The sequence below is a fragment of the Lutra lutra genome, chromosome 12, assembly GCF_902655055.1.
Source record: "Lutra lutra chromosome 12, mLutLut1.2, whole genome shotgun sequence".
Classification (NCBI taxonomy): Eukaryota; Metazoa; Chordata; class Mammalia; order Carnivora; family Mustelidae; genus Lutra; species Lutra lutra.
In genome coordinates, this window is record NC_062289.1 from 72891359 (window position 1) to 72898779 (window position 7421).

Consider the following 7421-nt stretch of genomic DNA (forward strand, 5'->3'; position numbering starts at 1 on the left):
CGTAGGGTGCAGTTGTGGAGGCATGGAGAGCCTGACAGGGCAACAAAGGAGCCCACTGTCCAGAAGAAGATATCAAAGTGGAGGGAGGGCAAGTGCCAAGCTCAAGGTCAATCCGGGACTGCTAACCACAATGCTGTCCAAACTGTGGGGCCTGTGGGGGTAGCTGCTGAGGGGAAGGGGGTATCCAGGGAGGGCAGAGGCTCTGGCCTCTGCCCCTTGGCTAGGGAGCAATATTGTTCCAAGAAGCCTCTGGGGACAGTGTCTGGAGGTGAATAAAATATTCATCGTCTAGGCAAACTCACACAGTCACTTGATGAATAATGGAATTTATAGACTTGCAGAGGCTGACCCAGCTGGGAGGGTGTGTGGGCCAGAATCTAGAGGCCCCTGTCTGCTCTGATCCCGCCCTGCCATGGGCACCCAGTCTAAGCCTTCAGATTTCCAGCTCCTGTAGATGACAGGGGTAGACAGGAGAGAGCACGAGACAGAGCCCATCAGAGGGACACAGAGCAAAGGGGACAGGTCCTTGAATTTATTGCTCCTTGAGAAGAAACTTGGTGATGGAAAAAGAGCACTGGACTCAGAGTCCGATGTGGCTGGGATGAATGCTGAGTGCTGTTACGAGTTCTGTGTCCTGAGTATGTCAGTTCTGCCTCAGTTTTCTCTGCTGTGAAATGGGGTTGACGCAGCCACCACACAATTAGGGTTGCTGAGATCTGATGAAGTGAAGAAGGTGGCGGTACCTGGTGCCCCTGTCCCTGGCACACAGTGCTGAGACCTGTTGCTGAAAGGCTGGACCTTTAGAACCTCTTTCTCTGGCCCCAGACTCTCCTAAGCCCAGGAGCAGTCTAGAAGGCAGAGAGAGGCGTGGCCACAGAAGTAGACAAGCTTCTAGTCCGCAGGGCAGGGTTTGCTGTCAATATGTGCAAAAACTTGGCCCAGGAGAGATGGGCACAGGAGCTCACGCAGGCCCCCCCTACCCCAAAGTCAGCTTCCACGGAGCTGGGCATGGGCCTGGGCAAAGGTATTTTTAAAATGCTCCCTGGGAGCTTCTTCTAAGGTATAACCAGGTTTAGAACCACTCACTGCTCCAGAGGACGAAGGCCTGGAGGGGAAACAGTGTAAGCCGCGGTAAGAAGAACTTGGGAATGTCCCACCCAGGAAATGACAGAGATCCGTGTCCCTCATCCCCTTTGGGGCTTTGGCTCCCGTTTTGGGAAGTGGGAGCCTATGCCCAGGGTATGGTCAGTCTGCTGGCCGCGAGTGGGACATGGGTACCTCTGGTCCAGACCCTGCTCCAGCCCTACTTCCTGAGTGACAGCTGTGGCAGCTGGCAGGAGACAAGGCGCGAGCCAGCTCCTAATTGCTCTGGGCTCCCAGATCCCTGCCTCAGTCTGTTGCCTCTGATGAGACACTCGACTGACCTGCCCAGGGCGGCTGCTTCACCCAGAAGAGGCCCCGTCTCTGGCTGGCCCTGGCATCGTGGGGGTGGGTGGCAGAAGTTGCCTCTCCTTGCAAGGTCTTGCTACCTCTGGAGTCAGGTGAGGTCGGGACCCTGCAATTCCCCCAAGAGCCTGGCCTGCCCCCTCCTCTCTGCCTCTCTCTGTGCGACATGAAGAGCTGGGTGTAAACTTCCCTTTGAACATCAGCTACACAGGGCCTGTGGGTGAGCTCTGCGGCCTCACCTGGCATACCCTGTCCCTTCCAAGGGGGCTGGAACATGTCCTCTGGGGTCAGACACAAGAGAAGAACTGTGTGATCTCAGGCAAGTGGGGACTTGGAGTCTTGGTCTTGGTCTTGGTGTATTTGTCTGTGAGGGTAAGCATGGCCAGAGAAAGGCACGGAAGGCGCTGAGCCCTGGGCCCAGGGTCCTTGAGATGCTGCAGACCAGCAGCCTTTAGCATACCACCTGGGGCTGAGTTTTTAGGTTCCTTCCTACCTCTGTCTCTGGTTGCCTGGACCCCTCCCACTGCCCCCTTCCTGGCCCCTGGCTTTCTCTTTCTTCGGAAGCAGCTCTAGGGCAAGATGTGGAGAGCAGAGGACTGAACCCTCTGGAGATTCTCAGACCCTGATCTCTCCAGTTCTTTCTCAGGAGGACCAAGTCATTTACCTGGTTGCGGCGATTGAGCCCCAGGCTTAGCCTTCCCCATGTGTGAGCTGCTGTCTCCCCCTGCTGCCACATGCCAAGTGGTAGCTGGTGTTTGCACACCTCCAGGGACAGGAAGCTTACCCCTCCTCTGAGGCAGAGCCACCACTTGCCTATTCCCTGGGCTCTTTGTCCTCCAAGATCTCCCCTGTTCTGAGGGAGAGGGGCCCCCAGAACTGTCATCTGGAGACAGTACTGACCTCTGAGCAGCTCATCAGAGTGGCACCCCTGCCCCTACAGTGGGGACATGGAGTAAGAACAGCACCTCAAGGGGCGCCTGGGTGGCTCAGTGGGTTAAACCCTCTGCCTTCGGCTTGGGTCATGATCTCGGGGTCCTGGGATCGAGCCCCACGTCGGGCTCTCTGCTCAGCAGGGAGCCTGCTTCCCTCTCTCTCTCTGCCTGCCTGTCTACCTGTGATCTCTGTCTAATAAATAAATAAAATCTTAAAAAAAAAAAAAAGAACAGCACCTCAAGCCTGTGGGCCAAGGAGAGGGCTCTATGGTGGCAGAGAGGGGGCAAGGGGAGTGGGGGCCAGACTTTCCGAGCCCCTCCTGCCCTGGCCACCATGAGTTCTCTAGGAAACCAGGCTGTGATCCTCTCTGATATTGAGAGACAGGTCTGGGACAGGGTCCCAGGATGCCAGGGGTGGTGGATAGAAGACTTGCTTCTGGGTGTCTGTCCTCCAAGGCTGAACTAAGCCTCCTACCCTGGCCCCAGCCAGCACCTCCACCCAAAGGCCTCCTAATGGGCCTCTGTGGCCCACAGTGCCCTGGTCCTGTCGAGCCTAAGTGATGATAAAATCGACAGCAGTTTAATTGGTAATTTTAATCCTGGACAGAGCAGTAATGGCGTTACTAATTGGATCGTTAGAGATTTGTGCTTTATGGCTGTGTAATTAGAGGACCTGTGGGGGGCCGGGGTGAAGTGGGGGGCCATGTGGCCAGGGGCAGGGAGCAGCAGGCAGGACCCTTTCCCGGCTGGGGCTGCGTCACCACTGGGACCTCCTGCTCATCGACTGCTCCTTCCCAGCAGGGCCCCTGGGGTAACTGGGTGAGGTCCCAGTGTGGGGGACTTGTGCCCCTCCCATGCCCCATCATGTTAGGAAGAGGAGGCCTTGGAGACCACTCCACAGAAAGACCCCAAAGCTCACACCCCAGCTCCTCATAGAACAGGCTGGAGGGGTTCCCACAAGCCCAGTCCTTCCCCGTATCCTTATATGTGTGTTCCCTGAGCTCATGTGGGCTCACGTGGCTCTGTGCAGCCTTACCCGTGTGTTTACCGTGTGCACCGAAGTCCCTGTCCATGCAGGTAGAGCCGCAGCCCTGTGTCCTTGCGGTCTGGCCCCCAGGACTCTAGGTAGCCACAAAGTGTCCTCATTTAACATAGGGAAGGGTCTTAGGTCCTCTGACCCTGCTCGTTTCTCATACAGGGAAACTGAGGCCCGGGGAGGGGAGAGAACATTCTGCCTGTGTTCCGTGCTAGTCTCATCCATGCGTGTGAGGCTTCCCCGCCCTGAACACCAGTGTTTGGTAGGTTTTCTGCACATGTGCCACTGTCATTCTGCACCTGGGTGAGGGACATGTGGGCTGACATGCGGGCCCAGCCCCCACCCCAGGCACCTGGGGCAGACGTGGTGAAGTGTTCAGGGGAGGCAGGATGGAACGTCATTTGGATTGAATTCACAAAAGGTTAGAACAGCGCCTGGCGCTCCACAAATATTTGCTGTATTAATTAATAAAGAAAAGAAAGAAAAATAGAAAAGAGAGGAAGGGATGGAGGGAGGACAGGGAGATCATGGGCCATGGCCCTCGTCACATGGTCCCTCTCCTTGGTCCCTAACCTGCCACTGTTTGTCCTTCTAAACTCTGGTGTGGTCCCCTTAAAACCCCACCATGGTATCCGCCTTATTCCAAGAGAGAGTCAAAGTCACAAGGGGCCCAAAATGCCTCGCTTCTCACCTCCTGGCCCCCACCTGCTCCCCAGCTCCAACTGCCTTACCCAGGTGTTCCCAGCAGAGTGCCAGGCCCACGCCTACCCCAGAGCCTTTGCACTGGCTGTGTTGTTTGCCAGGAATGCACTCCCCCTAGACATCTTCATCACTCGTGCCTTAAACTCTTTTCTCAAAAATCACCTTCCCTATGGGCCTTCCCTGATCACCCTAGCTTAAAACATTTAAAAACACACACACAGAGAAAGACAAATGGCGCCTATCCTCCACAGCCTTGCTTGTCCAGGCTTGCACGTACCACAGTGTAACATACTGTGGACTCTTCTTTCTTTTTTTTTTTTTTTTAAAGATTTTATTTATTTATTTGACAGAGAGAGATCACAAGCAGACGGAGAGGAAGGCAGAGAGAGAGAGAGAGAGGGAAGCAGGCCTCTTGCTGAGCAGAGAGCCCAACGCGGGACTCGATCCCAGGACCCTGAGATCATGACCCGAGCCGAAGGCAGCGGCTTAACCCACTGAGCCACCCAGGCGCCCCTCTTCTTTCTTGCCTGATCCTGGATTCTGCTCACTGCTGCATCCCTAGTGTTGTGACATACAGGAGGTGCTCATACATAGTTGTTGGATGAATGAATGAATGAATGAATGAATGAGAGGCTCCCTCCAGACTCAGCCCTGGGAGCCGAGGGCAGGTTGTGGAAAGTGTGCTGGCTGAGGGGGCTGGAAGCTGATGCCAGGCGGAGATGATGGCCAAGGTACCCCTAGCTGTGAGCCCTTCTCTCTGGCTGACGCAGCCCCCAACCCTGTCCAGTACCTCAGTTAGGAGATGGGGCCCTAGTGACCCACATCAGCAAATGAGGCAGGTGGGCACGGGGGAGACAAAATGCTCTGCCTCAGTGTCCTCCACCTGATGGCCGACAGCCCAACCTCCCCTCCCCTCTTGCCAGGTCATCCCGTGATCTCTGACTGCCTCCCCCCACAAGAAGCGACTACCTCTTGGGGAGGAGTCTTGGGGACTCCCAGGAGACCCCTCTTCTGCTGGCCCTAGCTCCCTGTGCCTGAAGTGCCACCCCAGCCCTGAGGTGGCTCCCACATGGGCAGAGCACGGGGGTCTGAGCTCTCAGCAGTGCCCCACCCACCCACCCTGCCCGGCTTCCTCAGGCGTCAGGTGATGTACGGCCCACTGGCCCTGCCAGGAAGTGACAGCAGATGGATGGGCAGTGCAGAAGGGTGGGCTCAGAGCCAGGAACAGGGGGGAGGGGGAGGTGCCTGGCTCCAGAGAAAGCCATTCCCGGAATGCCATCCTCCCTGACTAAGGGCGGGACTGGGAGTACCGGAGTCCTCTCAGGCATGGCTCCCACACAGGGGCCCTTCTTGTGAGGAAGTACAGGAAGCTGGGGGGCTCTGGAGGCTTCAGGGCGCCTCTCCCCAGGCCTCAGTTTCCTCATCTGTAAAATGACAACGAAGCACCCCTGGGAGGTGGCAGGTGCACCAAGAGAAGGCACACGAAACACAGTCCCCAGACTCAGGGTGCTCTAGTGACCACCCACCCACCTTGCTAGGCTTGGTCCCTAAAATTCTTCTTCCTTCTCCCAGTATCTTCCAACCCAACCCTTTCCCCCATCTTCTCTCTCCTGGCCTTCAGGAGACTCGCACAGTCAGAAATGTATAGGATCTTGGCAAATTTCTAGTTCGACTTCCCTCCCATTTTCCAGAGGGGAAGACTGAGGTCTTGAGAGAAGAACCTGCTCAGGGTTGGTTAGGAGGGCCGGTAAGGCTCACCACCCCTTGCAGTGATTCCTGAAAGAAACACTTTCTTCGCCATGGACCCGGGAAGGTGGTGAGTTGGCGGTGGGTGGCGGTGGGGGAGCTCATGCAGCTGCCAGGGGGTGAGAAATGGCGGGCAGGACAGGGCTGGGCACAGGGAAGGGGGCTGGGGGGTGGGGGTGCAGTGCCGCTGCTTTGGCCAAGTCCGGAGGCGCCAGACGCTGCCATGGGCTCTGTCTGCGTCCAAGGAGACCAGGACATTGGGCGGGCGGACGGCATGTCCTTGCTGGCTGGTCCTGGAGGAGGGGTGGAGGGGGGTGTCATTCTGGGAACCCGGGCCGCCTGCAGGGCCAGGCAGCATCTCCCGGCATCTGTTCACCTGCCCTGCTCCCCAGAGCAGCCTGGACCTCACGTGGGTCTCCCGACAGTTGTGGCCATGTGACCCAGATGTACACTGCCAGGTCTGGTGGACATGTGAGGGGGTGTGGGCGTGCATGGGTGTGCATGGAGGTGTTGGCACAGATGTGTGCATCTGGGGCCGGGTTTGTATGCATGCGTGGGGCTTGATATGTGCGTGCAGGGGTCTTAATGTCCCGACCCCAAAAACCTGGGGCATTGCACGCACCTGCAGGAGCATTGCACTTTGCATTCCCGGGCCCCACACTCCGGCGTGGATGAGAGGATGGCATGTATCAGTGGGTATGAGGCAAGACGTGTGCTCAGTTGACACCCGACAGGTCCTCAGCTTCAGGCAGAAGGAGCAGTGACAGCCCCCCCTTGTCAGGGAGGAAACCAAGGACAGCAGCCTGTCTAAGGCTACTGGGGTTCCTGCCTATAAATCCTCCTTACCAGGTGGGGTTCAGACAGGAAAATGTCCCACCCAAGTGGGAAACGGGTTTGGCCCCGAAGAAAGGCTCTGCCCAGATCACAGGCCCTATTCTGGAATGTGAGGCTTGCTTTGGACTTGTTCTTCTGTGTAGGGACAGGGCAGGGGGCCATGGAATCCTAGGGTTGGATGGGCCTTTGGGGTCACTCGGGACAGCCCTCTGCTGCTAACGTGGGGGCTGATGGCCAGGACCCTTGCAGAGGAGGGAGCCCCAGTTGGAGGGCCTCGCTCCCCCTACTCCTTGGAGGCTGCTTCCTCACCTGTAGAAAGGAGCTCCCCCTCTACTCCTTTGGGAGGGGGTGCCCTGCTGGAGGGCTGAGACCCAAGGTCAGCTCAGGGACAAGTGGGTGGTCCTTGCCTGCTCTCCTGCCGGTCTGGAAGGGGAGATGAGCTGGTGGGGCCATGGGGAGGGGGCAGGAGGAAGGAGACTGAAGGGTTCTGAGGCGGGGAGGCAGGCCTTCCAGTTCAGTTAGTGAAGGGATTTGTCATTTTAATGATGTGATATTTCTTGCCTGGCTCTGGGCGGTGGCAGCACGGAGGGGACAGCTGCCTCCTTGAATGAGGAGGCGCCTGTGGTGGGGGCTGTCCTCAGGCTTCTGCGCTTACCCCAGCCAGGGTCTGGGGACAAGACCTGGATACCGGGGGTTGGGGGACCATTGGCCATCACACAACCCCA